Raw genomic sequence first — 16,463 nt, 5'->3', positions numbered from 1 at the left:
TCTGGAAAATTGCATCTTTGAGCTAATTATAATGAATACGTTAATTTTTTTAAGAGTTTAGTTTGTTAAGGAAATAAAAATCTATTAAATCTGAAATGTATGATAGAAATAAATATCTTATATTTTATTAAACGGCAGCACTCTAAGAACTGTTTATTTGCTTGGCGAAGTGAAAGATAAACTTAAGTTCTTATGTTTCGTGCTTTGCTAACACTTTTTCATGCGCTAGTGAAGGAGGAATGAGTGGTAATTGTTCAACAATTTTGAAAAGACTTTATTAAGAACATTTAAGGTTATAATTTTTTTTTCAATAAGAATTTGCATAAAGTTTCTTTCTCTTTTTTTCCTAAAGCAATGTTTTCATTATTTCATTCATTAACAGAAAGTTTGGGTAATTGAAATACATATCGATTTTATGACGGAACAATCAATCACAGTGCATTTCAAAAGTTACTTGAGATGCTCATACTTTACTTTGCTCATATGTTAGCCATTCCATTACGTAATTCGGGAATGCAATACTCAAAAGCTACATATAGACTTTATAAGTTCAATATATTACATCCTTTCGCTGAAAGTAATTTCTAGTTTCGAGCAATAGGTGTTTGAATTGTAAGTAAAGTGGCCGTATTTTAAAATGCGTTCAGTCTACAGATGGCTAAAGAATTGCAGAGGAATGACGTAACTTGTCCAGTTAATAGGCGGCCGAGCTGTTGTTAATCCCTAGTAGGTCAGTTCGGAGTTCGAATATCGGGGAACGAGCTGGCTAAAGGGCGTTTTCGGGGCTTTATCCATGCATAATGTATATATAGTAGCCATTCTCTCGTAGAAAGTTCTCTACGAAGGCATCCCTCCGACTTAGGCAGACATCTTTCGAGTATTATGCCATAATCATATAAAAACAAACAAGACCAATGTCTGATGAACATTATTTGACTTTAAACTACCAAAGCATTAGCTATTGTATATGCGAAATTATCAGGGTGTAATAATCAGTACAGTGGGGACGCTGAAGAAGAAATAAAAATTTGGCTCACTATATTTGCATCAAAATGCTAAATTGCTTTTCTTTTCAAACGAAATGTGTAATGCATAATTGCTTAAAAATCAAAATGCTAAATTGCTTTTCCTTTCAAACGAAATGTGTAATGCATAATTGCTTAAAAATCATTAAAATATGTCTTGCATTAAAAAGCTTTTCTTGCACATACCTTTTTACCGGAAGACAACTCAGTCAGCTATTATGAACTTGATGGTCTGATTTTTCATTTTTCTTCATAAGTTTCAAAACGAAATACCTACAAAATTGAAAAACGTTGTTATAATTTAGTAGTTATTCACACACTTTCATTTAACTGTAGCTATTATTTAGCAATAAAATAAGAGAATTCTAGCAAATCCCTTTTAAAGCGTCAATCATTTCATTAAAAACACAAATTGTTTTAGATGATTTTTCAATACTCAGTAGCGGACCAAAGTAGTTTTGCCAAAGGTTCAATGTAATTAAATAAATGGCTTCTTTTTAACATGACTGAAAAAATGCCCTACTGCTTTAGCTAATTAATGTACTTTAGGGCAGTAAGCGTACAGTATATTGAAGAAAACTGAATAAATGAAATAGGAACATTAAGCAGCGATCAAAGCCCAGTTACTAAAATGATCTCTACAGCCATTTCCTTCACACATAGCTTTTCGGAGAGTTTCTTATCTTTTATAAGTACATATGCATCAGTGCATATCACATCAGTGCTGTGAAAAAATAAGGGCACAGATCATAAGTTACGTTGCTTGAAGCAATGTAAAGACGAAAATACATGGTCTGGTCCAGTAGGTAGGATATAACTTGGGAGAGATGTTTCTCGATTACAAATTTCAGGATTTACACCCGAGTTTGAAATGCCTTATCATGTTACTAATTTATGTATATACTCATTATGCACAATTTTACTGAAGCCCATATAACCACATATACCATAAATATAGCTCACATAAGCTATAAATACATAAAAAAGCCTTCAGAGTATGAAAACTAACAGTGCCCAAAATTTATCATAAAATTAAACCTATTGTAACTTACGTTGAATTATTCTTGTATTATAAATGTATAACTTATATTGTATTATAAAATTAAGCCCAATGTATCGTAAAATGTTGAGTATATTTATTAATTATAATATGAGTATATATATATTTATACTGTACTATAAAATGCTGAGTATTATAAAATGCAATAAAGGGCTATTTCTAAGTAACCGAAAAGAATTTTCTGAATAACAGGCAAGCGTGACAGCCCTGTACCAAATCTCAAACTATTACAACTCTTACGGTTACGAAATCATTTCCTCACTTTTATACTAAATCCCTTGGCATTCAAATCAGCATAAATCTCTGGACTGAGTGAATTAATAATAAAATGAAGTTTACGGCAAAGATTTTACTGCCAGTGAAACTCAAAAATAAAGTGTCACAAGTATATACTTTAAAATCCTGGAAAGAAAAATTAATAACTTATTTCAAAAACAAAAGGAGAGAGAGGAAAGGGAAAAGGAAAGAGAAAAAAGAAAAAATATGAACAAATGTTTTCATCTAAATTAATGATAACTGCTGTACACCATTTTACCTACGAAAAGTTTCATAAGGAAGCTATACTTCAGTAAAACTGGGTAAATCTCAACAAAAATTTTTCATAAACCTCGGTATAAGTATTAAAAGCTGCTAAACTTCAAAATTTTATTGTAGTAGTTCATTATCAAACGAAACTGATATCAGACAATGGATGAAATTTTAAATGAGTTTTGACTGAAGTACTCGAAATACGTACGTACGCGAAACAACCATTAATGTAACATTTTCCCCGAAGTTACAGAACGTACTATTTATAGTAATTTGGGAAATGCATTCCTCGGAAACATTTCTTATTGCGTTTTACATCAGTAGGTCTAACGGCACTAGAGACCAATGGTTTTGACTATTGTTGACGAACTGCTTTCAAGCCAGAGTCTAGCCATCGCAAATGGCGACGTTTCAATATAAAAGTATTTAAGTGATTTTAATTGTAAAATTTCTGCTACTACTTGCATAACTTTCACTCTTAGAAGATTCGTCACTTGGGTTTCCATTAATATGCATTATTCAGAAAGCAAACTTTGCAGTCGGCCAGGATTCTGTAAGAAGCTTCTTCATTCTTATACAAAAAATCTGCTTTCGATTGGTAGTTTAATTTACTTAATCCATAATTTAGTTAGTTCACATTAACGTTTCCGTTAGTGAATAGAGATTCAAAGCTTAATTTAACGTGATATCTTGATTATAAAGGACATCAAATATGTCATGATTAATGAGTGTACTAAATAGGCATCAAATATGATTCTCTAAATATCATATTAAATGGATCAAATTTGTCGTAGTTATGTTTAAATCGGTATCGGCTATACGATAGGTTAAATGATTAGGGTTTTACATTTCATCTGGGCTACTACTTACTAAATTAATTTCACATCTATAGGAGAATGACAGCTATTATGTCCAATAATAATCCTATTTTCCATAAGAAAAAATCCCTAAGCAAAATATCTTATAACAAAAGGAGCCTTTTATGTCACAGCTAATTCTTTAAAAACATGAAATCTGCAAAACTTGATCTGGAGAAATCAAATAAAAAATTTTTTTCACAAGTGTCGCAACATTTTGTTGTTTAATTAACAAATCAAAATATTTTCCTCATTTTTATGAATATAAAGATGTTTCTTCTGTATGTTCCTGTTTTCGTTTTCGATAAAAATCCAGTGTGCGATAAGTTGAACTTGGTGCCCATCGGTGGTAAATAGATATAACCTTTCGTTTATCTTCAGTATTGTATAAGTAAATTTAATGTATAAAGTAAACCATTTAAAATGTCATTTTGACAGTATCTACCATACCATGGAAATTTAATTGAGGAAAGCCCTTATGCATGTGCTCACTCTTCGACACCAACGAACAACAGCCAATTTTTCCCCATCTTAATATAAAAAGAGTAAAAAGAAGAAAGGGGAAAAAAAAAAAAACTGAAAGCTTTCAGATTTTGCATTACGACCAAAGAGACTTTTTTTACGTTTTTCACGTTTGATCACCTTTATTTATTAAAAATCATGTTCTTGCATTACGACCAAGAGACTTTTTTTACGTTTTTCACGTTTGATCACCTTTATTTATTAAAAATCATGTTCTTTGCACTTAAACCTTTAAATTCAATTCAACAACAATATCGCAAAATAATTTAGAGCATATCTTTAGAATTTCAGATACACAGTCTCGCGCGCTGGAGATAATTTTTTTTAGATACAGTGTTGCCATTGCTAGCTTTGAAATAGTTGAGTTTGTTAACCAAAAATTCATTAAAGTGTTACAAAAAATGAAATTGATAATAAAATTAATTCCAAATTTGGGCTTCCAGATGCCCATATTCGGTGGAAGATTACGTTATTCAAAATTGGATGGTTCTATGTACCGTTGTTTGATCACAATGCGAGAAACATACCTACATTTATGTATGCAGATTCTTCATCATTAAAGTTCTTTAATTATAACACAGGGCGATAATATTTGGTGGCAACAATTTGAAAAGTGATTCGCCTTTTTTAGTTAGTCGACGCAAAATGCTAAAACGAAATTAATAGAATTTCTGTGTTAACGCCCATTGGGCTATAAAAACACAAACTGCGCGACGTTGCTTCTCTTTTCTTCTCTTTCTAAGAACTTGAATTCTCAAGACGATGGTTGCTACAACAACTCATTTATCCTTATGAGTGGGACATTTGATTGAGGCTACTTGGCCTCTATTTTCATTTTTCAAGCATTGTGAAAATTGTGTATACAAAACTAATATTAAATGAAAATCTCTTATTCACCAAAGAATAAATGAATTTCTTTTACACTCATTTTATAGTTTTGCAGTGTTTAAAAGAATGAGCCAGAACGTGTTTATGCTCCACAAGAGTATACAAAAATTTTCAGTTGTAGATTTTGGGTGCTGAGACATATATATACTATATATATATATATATGTGTGTGTGTGTGTATCAATTTTGGATACTTAAAACTGATATATGTATATATATAGAGAGAGAGAGAGACAAACAGAGAAGGAGATGTATATAATTAACTTATCGGATTTGAGAGAAGGTAGTAATATTAATTTATAGCACAGGTTAAGTTAGTTTTCTAGTTTAAATTAAGTCTAGTTAATTTAAGTTAGGCTAGATAAATATTAGCAAATTGTCTTAAGTAGTGGAATGAGTTTTTTACTTTCACATTTACTATATTAGATAAATAATTCTAACGTAATTTTAAAAAATCTCTTTATTCGGTCTAAAAATTCGGTTTGTTAAATGGTTCTAAATCCACACTTGTTTTAAGAGATCTTTCTTACAGATTAAAATACGTTGCGATTTCAGCTAAATATTTAAGGTCTCATTTTCTATATTTTAGGCAATACTGAGCTATTTAATTGAACCACATTACCTAAACTCTCTTTCTCATTTCTCTTTATCACGGAACTTTGCCTCCTAAGGAACTGCGCATGTTCCTTCTGAAGTTTTTAGCAGCCTTTACTTTCTGTTGCGCATTATTATCCAGTATCATTGTTTCTTATCGTTAGCTAAATAAGTATATTAGAAATTACTAATGCTTAAGTATATAGCACGATTAGTGCACGTGGGGGTATAGCTCAGTGGTATACAGCATTCGACTGCAAATCGAGAAGTCCCCGGTTCAAATCCGGGTGCCCCCTTCCTGTATTTTACTTTAATTTAGAATACAAAACTTTTAAGACAAAGCACTCTCAAATATTAATATAGCTAGCCTTATCGAAACAATTAATTATTAAATTTTCCTGTTAATAATATCTCTCGTAATGATTCCTATTGAAAAAATGAACGATAAAGGAATTGTAAGTGACTTATTTTTAAGTCATATTCTTCCTTAAATTTTTAAGTAAAAAAATTAAATTCTTAAGTTAACCTTTGTTTTTAATTAATGGGCAATGAATCTATAATTTGTAATGCTTATGCTTTATAAAATATGAAAAGAATTTAATTTTCGTTAGCAGTATACACTAAAGGAAACAATTTTTTAAAGAAGCTTGGTTTTTCAAATAAAATAAAATTGCAGTACAATTCATTTTATTTACCGATCATTTTTAAAATTAATATTTTGATCGTACATTTGCGACATACCTCCTGTTCCCTTCTGAAGCGTAACATTTGCAAAATCCTTCTTTGCTTTGTTGAATTTGTATAATTTTGTAATAAAAATTAGAAAATATTAATATACATTATGAATGCAAATGATTCATAGAAATTTCTCGAGCTCTTGAATATCGCATCGTTACAGTTCTTCTGAATTTTAATCTTAAAAAATTTTTGACTTTTATAAGCTTGAAAAATCCTATATTTTAATTTTTATGTTTTTAAGAATAATAATAAAAAAAACCTCTTCCGGAAAGACGGGACTCAGCATCCCTGGCTCAGTGAAGTCCATCGCTAACTGGAGTATGAGCTCTATGTCACTGGATTGGTCGACACGGTGAAAATGACTTCGCGTCTTTCATATGGAATCTTTCCGCTTGGCTTTTTTTTTTTTCCTTTTCGAGGGTATATTAAAATAAAATTCTAACATATTCTCAGTGTGAGTACTATTAAAAAGGATTCAGGATCATATTATAATTGCTTTACTGATTATCAATGGGGAGAGTTCACAGCGGCAGCAAACAGAATTACTCTTTGGATATGTGGTAAGCACAAAGAAGATCCCATTACGAAAATATACAGGGTGGGGCAAATAAGACCTACTAACGTTAAAAACGGTTAACTCTTGTAACAATCATTTACTTTGATTATTTTTTTATACATTAAATATATTAAATGAAAATTATGTACGAAATATGACATCAGACAAATGTTAACCATTTTTTCTTGATACAGAGATTGACTCTTTTCAACGCATTTCCAATTGTTTGTTGACATAACCATTTAAATGGAAATGCGCTTCATCCGACATCAAAACATTATTTGAAAAATCAAGTTGTATGGCTAATTGTGTAAAACGAATAAAGGTTAACTAAACTTCTAATCATGAAGGCTGTGGGAGCTGATCTTGAATTAAAATATTGCCGATATTTACGCTGCGTCATAACAATTGATCGTTGATAAGAATAGAAAAACTCGATAATTTTAATGCGTTGTTTTGTACTGCATGGTTCCATAATAAATTTCCAAGAATTCAATTATAACCTACAAAAAAGAAAAAAAAATTATATCAGAAAATAAAAAAGTTATTTGTGTTTAACATCGGTAGGTCTTATTTGGCCCACCCTATATAATCTTATTAGAAAAATATAAAGGAATCCACATTTTACCTAATATACTCATGTTTCACTCGCAAGTCCAAAAAATACACTTTTGAAATTCAATTAATCATATGTATTATAAATTAAGTGCATTTAATTTATAATTAAGTTTATTTAATTTATATGAATTACACAGTTATTCAAAAAACGTAAATAAAGATTTGAAATATTAAGAAGCGAGGGTTTTGCAATTAAATGCGGTCGCTTTTTTTAATAATAGATACATAAAATTTTAAAACAAATTAAAGATTTTATATTTCGCCAATGCAGCAGCCTTGGAATTGGCATGCCTTATAACCTGCGGAATTGAATTGAAAGTCTTATGTTTCATGTAGTGAGATTTGCAATTCTTTCCGTTCTTTTCACTCATCAGTGTCGATGTCGAGATATGAATTTATATTGTATCTGCGAACAACAAACTCTCTTAATACGTAAAATGTACGTGTTATTAATACGTAAAATAGTTACAGTCTGCAAGATTGCTGTTTAATACTTCAAAGAAAAGTTTGCCATTTAACATTACAAAGAACTAAACAATTATTAATACAAAATACTACAAGATAATATCTTTAAGAAGTTAAACATTTAACAAAAGTGTAAAATAATTCAAAATATAAAAATTCTCACAAGCATTTTCCTTTTCTTCATAAATAAAAATAATATTTAATATTGCCAAATTATAAATCGAAATTGTAAAAATTGACTAACATCAAAACTCGATTGAAAAGTAAAGAAATTTTTAAAGCTCTGCCTTTTTTCTCCCCTGAGTTTCTTTTTTAAATGCAAAAGGGCAAAGAGGACAAGCTCGCCAGATAAACAAACTGCAGCCAAAGCAAAATTTGTAAGTTCCAGGCACCCCTGAAAAGCAAATATATAAAAACATTTCAATATGAATGAAATCAGTTAATTTTTTTCAAGAAATAACCAATTCCTAAACTATTATTTTATTAAGAAAAAATATTTCTAGAACATTTTTGACACACTTTAGTACCAAATAATCGTTTGCACGTCACATAATTCTATTAAATTCTCCAGTCTAATTCAGACTTCATTACTATTATGATCAAAGAAAGTTGTTAACTTAATAACAGCATTAATAGATGTGACTTACAAGAAAAAATTCACATGCTTTAATTTATAGTACTATTATAATATTTTTGCTAGTATTTCAATTAATGAAAGATGTTTCTAATACCAGTATTAGTGTTTACTAATATATATATATATATTTTTTGTTTGCTGTCATCTAGTCGGTATAGTGGTTAAAGGAGCGCTTCTGCGGTACCGAAGGACCCCGGATTCGAACCCCGGAGAAGGCATGGATGTTTGTAAATGAATAGTATAACTGCGGCATGGAGTCATCTAAAGACATAGAGAGCTGAAAGTCTTCTCGAGAGGTTGGTGATAAGAGGAAGAGGAGTGGGAGACCCTCAGATACGTCCACCATGTTTGCTGTTTATCAAAACTGGAGGCGGAACAGAGTGAAATCGCGTTGTCACCTGTATGATGCTCAAGGCTCTTGCCTGCGACAGGAGCATTCTTGCACTCCTTGCTACGATGAATTTCGTGGGCTTGTTCTGATGTTATTGTTGGTTCAAGCAAAAATGCATTCGCAGTTGATGGTGTCTGCATGGAGTCGCTAGCCCGGTATAGCAAAACTAGAGGATTTTCTAACTTTTAGAGTTTCTGAACAGGTAACAGATGGTGAAGTGTTAAAAACGATGATAGCAATTATAATGGCATATCAGTATTTCATGAGTAGGTAGAGTAGCAATATCTCACCATGACTTCTTCTTCCAACGGAGAACGATATGCTTCACCTAACTGCCACCAGTCAATTTGGGGTACGAATAACTGTGAGCATCAGCGTGAAGATGGGGGTTGTGGTCAGCAAGAGCCAAGCAGAGTTAGAAAAGAAATGCTAGTGATTGCAAAAAAAGCATGTTTCATGATACAGTCAAAAGTTCTATAACAAATACAGATACAAATATACAAGGTGATACGACACAACAAAAAGAGAGTCAGGAGCAAGTTCAGTACACACGCTAAAGGCGTTAGGTAATAAATCTCAAGACTGGCTTTTTTTAATTCACATTATCATTATAATCACTGTTTAAAATAGGAATGGTATACTTATTAACTTCCGGGATTTTTCGGAGGAATGTATCAGCCAGTTTCACCATGTGCAAATTAATTTCAAGTTCACGGTGACTCACCGCTTTTCTAATGAACCACTGGCAGTTCACCGCTTCATGAAATACAACATTCTGAGAAATTTTAAGCCTCTGAATGAAGGTTTTACAGGCATAACCCTAGACAGGGCAGGCATAGGTTATAATGGGACGCAACATGGTCTTGTAAATGAGTAATTTATTGTCAATAGAAAGAATGCTGTTACGAGCAATTAAGGGGGTCAAAGGTATGTTTACGCACACGGAACTTGGGAAGAATTTGTGTGATATGCGGGCACCAACTGAAGCAGTGATCAAGAATAACACCTAAATAACGAGCCTGCATAGTCTAGGGGATTGGTGTATTGTACATAGTTACTTTTAAGTTGGGGTCATTATTTTTTGGTAAATAAAACAGTATCAAATTTGGACACATTTTTGATTTTAATCTTCCAGGCACAAAGCCAGGACTCCAACGCATGGATGTGCAAATACATGTAATGCTTGCAAAACTGAGCCATGAGATGCACTTTGCGACATAATTGCTATGTCATCTGCATGCATAGCTAGGGCATGTGTGGTGTAAGCGGGATATCGTTCGTGTAAATATTGAATAAGATGGATCCGAAATGGACCCTAGTGGAACCCCAACCTGTATAGGTCTGGGAGTGGAGATTGTGTGGTTGACACGAACGACAAAATGCCTGTCGGTGAGATAGGAACAGATGATGTTAGTGATTCAGCCCGGGAAACCTAGGATGTCTATTTTGTGTATGAGGCCCTCCAGCCATACGCGATCGAAGGCTTTGGCAACATCCAGAAAAATCACTCCAGTAATAAGCTTGTTCTGTAATCCTATGGAGAATATTTCCGTAACTGTGTACAATTGGTGGACCGTGGACTTCTTTCTAAATCTGTATTGTTCTGCGATGAGTAGGATTTTGGTTTCTGTATGTGTCAGGATCCAATGGAGGATGATGTTCTCGGCAATCTTGCTGAGAGACGAGAGTAAACTAACCGACCTATGTGGTACCGGGTCATTCGGAGGTTTGCTTGGTGTAAGTATTGACGAGATGATAGCAGATTTCCAACAGGAGGGAAAGTACCCAGACGAAGAAAGGAGTTGATGGTCTTGATAAAGCATCTTGGTTTGAGATAAGATCAGCACCTAGACTCTTGCAGGTCTTCAGCTTGAAGATATACCGAAAGACCTCCGACGGCACGACAAGAGGGATGTTGTCTGTGAGTGATCGGTAATTAGAAATTTGTCTGTCCAACCATATTTTCTGTAGTTAGGTGGGATATGGTGTTTGTGCAGAATTGAGTAGCATAGTGATCGGCAAGCGACTCAGCTTTCTCAGCCTCGGTGTAAGCAATTCCTCGCTGGCCAGTTAAGGGCGGAATGTTGTTGTGGCATCTCTAAAGTTTGAAAGTGGGCTTCCAAACAGAGAGAGAGGATAGGCACTTGGCCCAGTCATTGTCAGCGTGTGTGCGTGTAAGGAGCATGACTTGAAGGTTAAGTTGGTTAAGCAGTGTTTTGTCTACGGGATACCTAAAACTTTGTTATTGCTTGTGAGGAGCATAACCCTTCTTTATGAGATTGAGTTCCTTATTGGAAGTTCATTTTCTATTTTTCTGCGATGTGCTATTTAGCCTGAGAGCATTTTGAAGTTTTGAAGTGAAATTCTTAGCTAAGTCATCTAACTTATCAGCCGTGTGTAGTGCTGATATGAATAGTGGAGTGTTGTTTAAGCCTCTGGTGAAACCAGACCAAGTTGTGATAAAGGCCTTCTTGCGTGGCGAGCCTATGGCTAGATACATCAAGCTCTATTACACTCATATCGATAAATTAAGGATAATGCAAAATCAAGCAAAGGAAGAGTTAGAAGCAAAACAAATTTGACTTATTTGTAAAGCTTATTTATTAAACAAAAGCTAAAGAGCAAAAAAAATGCTATATGTTTGATATTATTAAAACAATTAGCGATTTTTTCTTCCTGTAGCAAATTACAAGAAAAAACCTATTTACAAAAAACCAATATTACATGGTTGGTATGATTGTTAATACAATGTATGTTTCTCAGACGATGCGATAGAGTCCGTACAACGCCTACGCATGCTGAGTATCAAATTATCGATCTGATCTTGGGAGATATTACACTACTCAAAAAGCAATGCTCTCTAAGTTCCGGTAGACATGTAGGAGGAGGTTGACGGGCTGCAACTCGTCGGCCAAGCATGTCCCACACGTGCTCTACTGGATTCAAGTCCGGTGAGAATGCTGGCCAGTCCATACGGGTGATATCCTCCGATTGAAGGCATTCGCTTACGATGTTTGCACTGTGAGGACGGGCGTTGTCATCCATAAACACAAAGTGTGCGCCCATGGCGCCCCGAAACAAACGTACATGTTGTTCCAGAATGACGTCCCGATAGATTTGGCTTGTCATGGTTCCAATTTGAACATGCAGGTCAGTTCTGCAACCCAGAGTAATTCCACCGCAAACGAGCATTCCTGCAACACCGTAATGGTGTCGTTCAATGATGTTTTCTTGGTGGTAACAGGTACCTGAAGCTCTCCATACGAAAGTCCGGCGAGAATCAGACTGCAAACTAAACCTGCAATCGTCGGAAAACATCACACAAGCCCATTGTTGCGGTGTCCACAATGCATGCTCTCTACTCCAGGCTAACCGCAGGCGACAGTGAGTTGCAGTAAGTGGAACGCATCTGACAGGTCTACGACCATATAGACCAATCTGCCCTAAGCGTCTGTACACGGTCTGCCTTGAAATTGTCGTACCAGTGGCTGAAGAGAGCGGACGAGACAGGTCTGAGGCTGTGCTCCGCCTGTTTTTTTTGGCAGTAACTGCCAAATACCGGTTCTCATTCGGCGTTGTAACTCTGGGGCGACCTGTGCTGTAACGTCTACTCACATTACCATCATCTTGGAATCGTTGCCAAAGCCTGGAGATGACACTCTGGGCAATTTCAAGTTCGTCTGATGCTTCCAGTCGGGTACGACGGCCGATAATTCTACCACGTAAAAAATCATCCAAATGCGTCCTTTGTGTCATAGCTATTCGGTTATCACACTATTATGCTTATAAAGCGCCTGCGAACAATTTTACTTCTTTGCCTGTATTCCTTATATATCACTCTCTTACACTCTCGTCACTGTGACGTACCATCGGTGTCATCTGGTTACTTCCTGAAATTTTCATATGATTCTTGAAGATGCGTGTAGTAATTTTACAGGTGATATATTTATTTTAGAGTTCGATTTCCGCGTGACTCCGAATTATCCTTAATTTATGGACATGAGTGTAGTACTGAATTGTATTTTTAAGATTACACTTCCAGACTTTCAGCACGTTTCGAGGCACAGCTCCGAATAATGAAGAAATCCAAGATATGAGCAGATGTATTGTCTTAGCGTGTTGGATTTTGTGGAGCTGCAATAGTAAATCCAGCGACTTTTTGGCAAATCGGAGAATTACTTCACCACTCGCATGCTGTGACTATTGCAGTTCCACTCGCATGGTGTGAAGTCTCTACTTAAGACAATATTATTGTTAAGTCGGGAGAGCGCCTGAAAACATGCACAATGTTACTGTCAGGCAAGTGAGATACATTTTTTCTTTTCTTTGCTAGCTCTTGCATTTATTATTGTTATCCAAGCAACTATTTGACTTCAAAAAAGATAAAACTAATTAGTAACCCTAAGCTTTTTGAAAAAGGGTTCTTCTTAGATATCTTCTTCGGAAAGTGTAAAAACGTCATGTACTGTATAAGGAAAGAGAAAAACTTCTATCGCTACTAAAAATTACTATATCTATTAGGGTGTGAAATTCCCCGAACAAATGGATCCTTGCCCACTTGATTCCCTCGGTGGGCTATGACTATTTTATTTGGACATTTTTAAGACTTTTTTCAACAAGTGTAATTTTATACTCGGAGGGTCATAAATAAAATTAGTTGCTAAAAATCTATTGAAAAAGATCGATAGCAAAATTTTTAATTTGACTTCAGTACCATCTGCATTCAAAGTTATTGTAGTGATTGTGATCCGGATTTATAGTTATATATAAACTGAAAGTTTCTCTTTGTATGTATGTTTTTATTTTATTTTTTCAAAAAATTATGTATGTTTTCATTCTTTTGTTAACCTCTTTTTCATACCATTCTGCTCTCAAAAAAGAAATGCGGAAATTCCAAATTGAAATTGTGCCTGATTTTAGCTTAAATTTTAATCATTAGTAAAAGATTTATATATATGATTTGCTGAAAGAACGTATTATTTTACTTAAGAAGACACACATTTGCATGGTTTTCCATATTTCTCTTTTTCATTTATGTATATAAATTTTTCTCTTTAACTTTTAGTAGTTAATTTCTGAAGTATTTATACCGTGATCTTACGTTTTCAGACTGCAACATCTAAAATTTGTAATCACAATATAAATATTTACATCATACAAAAGAATAAATCCTACAGTCTCCCAGCTCTTAAAATCAAATTTTTGTGTATTTAGTGTTATATAGACTAGTTTGAATATAAAATTTACTTTTATTCCCTGAATACAAATATTTATAACAGTAAATATTTAAATATCAGAACTAACATTTTGGAAATAATTAACTTTTTTTTGGAAATAATTTTGGAATTTGGAAATAACTAAATATTTATCTGACGAATTCAGATATTAACAATTGCTTTTAAATTTTATATATTTTGAAAATTTTGAAAAAGATGAATAATTATTCACTAAAAAATGAACTTTTATTTAACTAATATTTTTTCCAGTATTTCACATTTCAGATTTCGCGATACAAAGCGGAAGATAATTTTTTTTTTTAAATTAGCAATACATTTTATAAGAAAAATATTACAAATTTAGAATTTGTAATTCAGTCAAATTTTACAAAATTATTTCAAATTTATAAATATATAATTACAAATTTATAAGAAATCCTGTAATTACAAAAGTTGTTAAACAAAGTTAAAGTAAAATTACGAAATTACAAAAAATTTTAGAATTAAAAAAAATATTATTAAAGGAAGTTAATATTGTTAAAAACTTTTATCTTTCTTTTCAGCGATTCTTGTATTTTGTGATGGAAAGCTATTGCTTTTTGTAAAGGCTTTTGCTTTCCAACTTTATTCCAGTCGCCTTATTTACGGTTACAGTTACAATTGTACGGCAGAGTCTTAAACCTGCCGTTTTAATAACGAGTAAATGTCTAGATTTTAAAACTGTATTTAAATTAGAAAGACATGTACCAAATTCCCGCCGGGAAAAAAGTGCACAAATAAAAACAAAGGCAGAGAGAAAAAAGTAATAGCCGCTAAATAATTTCCTTCACGAGGCATTTGGAGTTCGAACAATCAATGGATGGACAGCGCGGTACGTTTAAAAATCTTCGGAAATTCAACGTTTTCTCGGTAAATTAATAAAAGCGGGTCGGTCGGCGAACTATTAATCACAGTAATAGGGGACCCCTTCGTTTTCGCCTGATCGAAGAATTCTTGTTTTTTCATTAATTTTGCTACCAACAGTTTTCTCCTGAGAAGACTCCTTTTCATTAAAGAAACTCATTAATTTGCATCTCTGGAAGCAAAAACACGTTCCGCTTTCTCTCGCTCACTCGCGAGGAGCGAAAATCAATTTCGGAAATGGAGGTGAATTTTTGCAAAAATGGCAGCCCGGAACAATAAGAAACAAACAACCTTCCCCGAATGGGAAAGATTTCATTTTCAATCACGCTTGAAGCTGAGGGCCGTAGAAGAAATTGTCCAATGGTTGTAAGAAATGAGTTGAAAGAGAAGGGGGAAAGTTTCTAATGCAATAACTAACGTCCTGCGCTCGACGTGAACATCTGGAGCAGCCGAGCTAAATGAATTCTAATATCACTAGAAAACAAAAGCATGAGAGCGGTCTGATAAGAAACAGCAGCCCGCCTATTGAAAAGCTGTAGAATGCAGGAGATTCACCAGCACCTACGGTTAGATTTTCAAAAAGCATTAAAAAATCTGCATCCGGGAAAATATCAGCTGTCTCTAAAGTGAACAAACACTACGAAGGTAATAGGAGAGTCAAATGCACAGTTTCAACAATGTTCAGGTCTCTCTAATAACGGGTGTCTGTAATAATACAGAATACAATGCAACCTGCCAAGACAGCCCCCTTCTGTGGACAACTTCTAAAAGTGACGATTGAACATCAGTGATTACTAACATCATAAATGACTATTAACATGAGTAAAGACTAAAATTGTCTAGAATTATGATTGGTCATTTTAGACATATTTAACTATAATTTATAGATATTATTATAAGCAATATAGTCGGTGCTGTTGTCTGGAGTTGATGTTGAAGTGTGATGTTGACAGCAATCTCGCTGAGACTGACTGACACTCTCCCAAGCTCTATAATGATTACTACATATGTTAGCAGCTACAATAGCAAGGCTTTCACACACACAAAAGACTTAATCTTCTGGTGAATGTGTGTTAACATACCCGGCAAGTGTTAGAAGTAACTACAGCAACCATTTGATATATCTAGACACAAATTTCTTGCGCAGGATTTAGCAGTAATAACAATATGGTCAAAATTCCAGCGATATCGTAGTCAACATTGCGTTTTATATTTTATTTGTCTTATTTTTATGTAGCATTTCTTTATTTGTTTGCCGTTTTAACATATAAAGTGAGTAAATAATAAAATATAATGGATTTTTCTTTAAGACACATAAAGAGTATTTAATATATAAAATGATATTTACATAATAATTATGGATGCTAAAAACTAGTAAAACAGAATTTTCAGTCAGAAGCAATTTTCTATACATTTTCTGGGAACGAACTTCCAAATGCTAAGATTCGGCAAACAGAGGTATTCG

At 33.6% G+C, this 16,463-nt stretch overlaps 1 long non-coding RNA gene and 1 other non-coding gene across 13 annotated transcripts in view; one reads left to right on the top strand and one right to left on the bottom strand.

Moving 5' to 3' along the window:
• The window catches only part of LOC118203653 (uncharacterized), a 254,465-nt gene that overhangs the window by 11,724 nt on the left and 226,278 nt on the right, over window positions 1-16,463 (bottom strand). For 7 of the 12 annotated variants that reach the window (XR_015044430.1, XR_015044436.1, XR_015044433.1 and 4 more), the window contains 3 exons: window positions 9,170-9,308; window positions 8,096-8,245; window positions 1,212-1,298 (listed from right to left, as the gene is read on the bottom strand). This is a non-coding gene — a long non-coding RNA (uncharacterized LOC118203653). The remainder of the gene's footprint in view (window positions 1-1,211; window positions 1,299-8,095; window positions 8,246-9,169; window positions 9,309-16,463) is intronic. The other 5 variants (XR_015044431.1, XR_015044428.1, XR_015044437.1 and 2 more) reach the window with 3 other exon arrangements.
• Window positions 5,697-5,770, top strand: TRNAC-GCA (transfer RNA cysteine (anticodon GCA)). Its single transcript has one exon. It is a non-coding gene; the product is annotated as a tRNA-Cys (tRNA).

This window comes from Stegodyphus dumicola, chromosome 12 (genome assembly GCF_044657685.1).
Source record: "Stegodyphus dumicola isolate Sdum_Otavi_A_Nest chromosome 12, ASM4465768v1".
In the NCBI taxonomy this organism is placed as follows: Eukaryota; Metazoa; Arthropoda; class Arachnida; order Araneae; family Eresidae; genus Stegodyphus; species Stegodyphus dumicola.
This window is presented reverse-complemented; position numbering and strand designations above follow the sequence as displayed.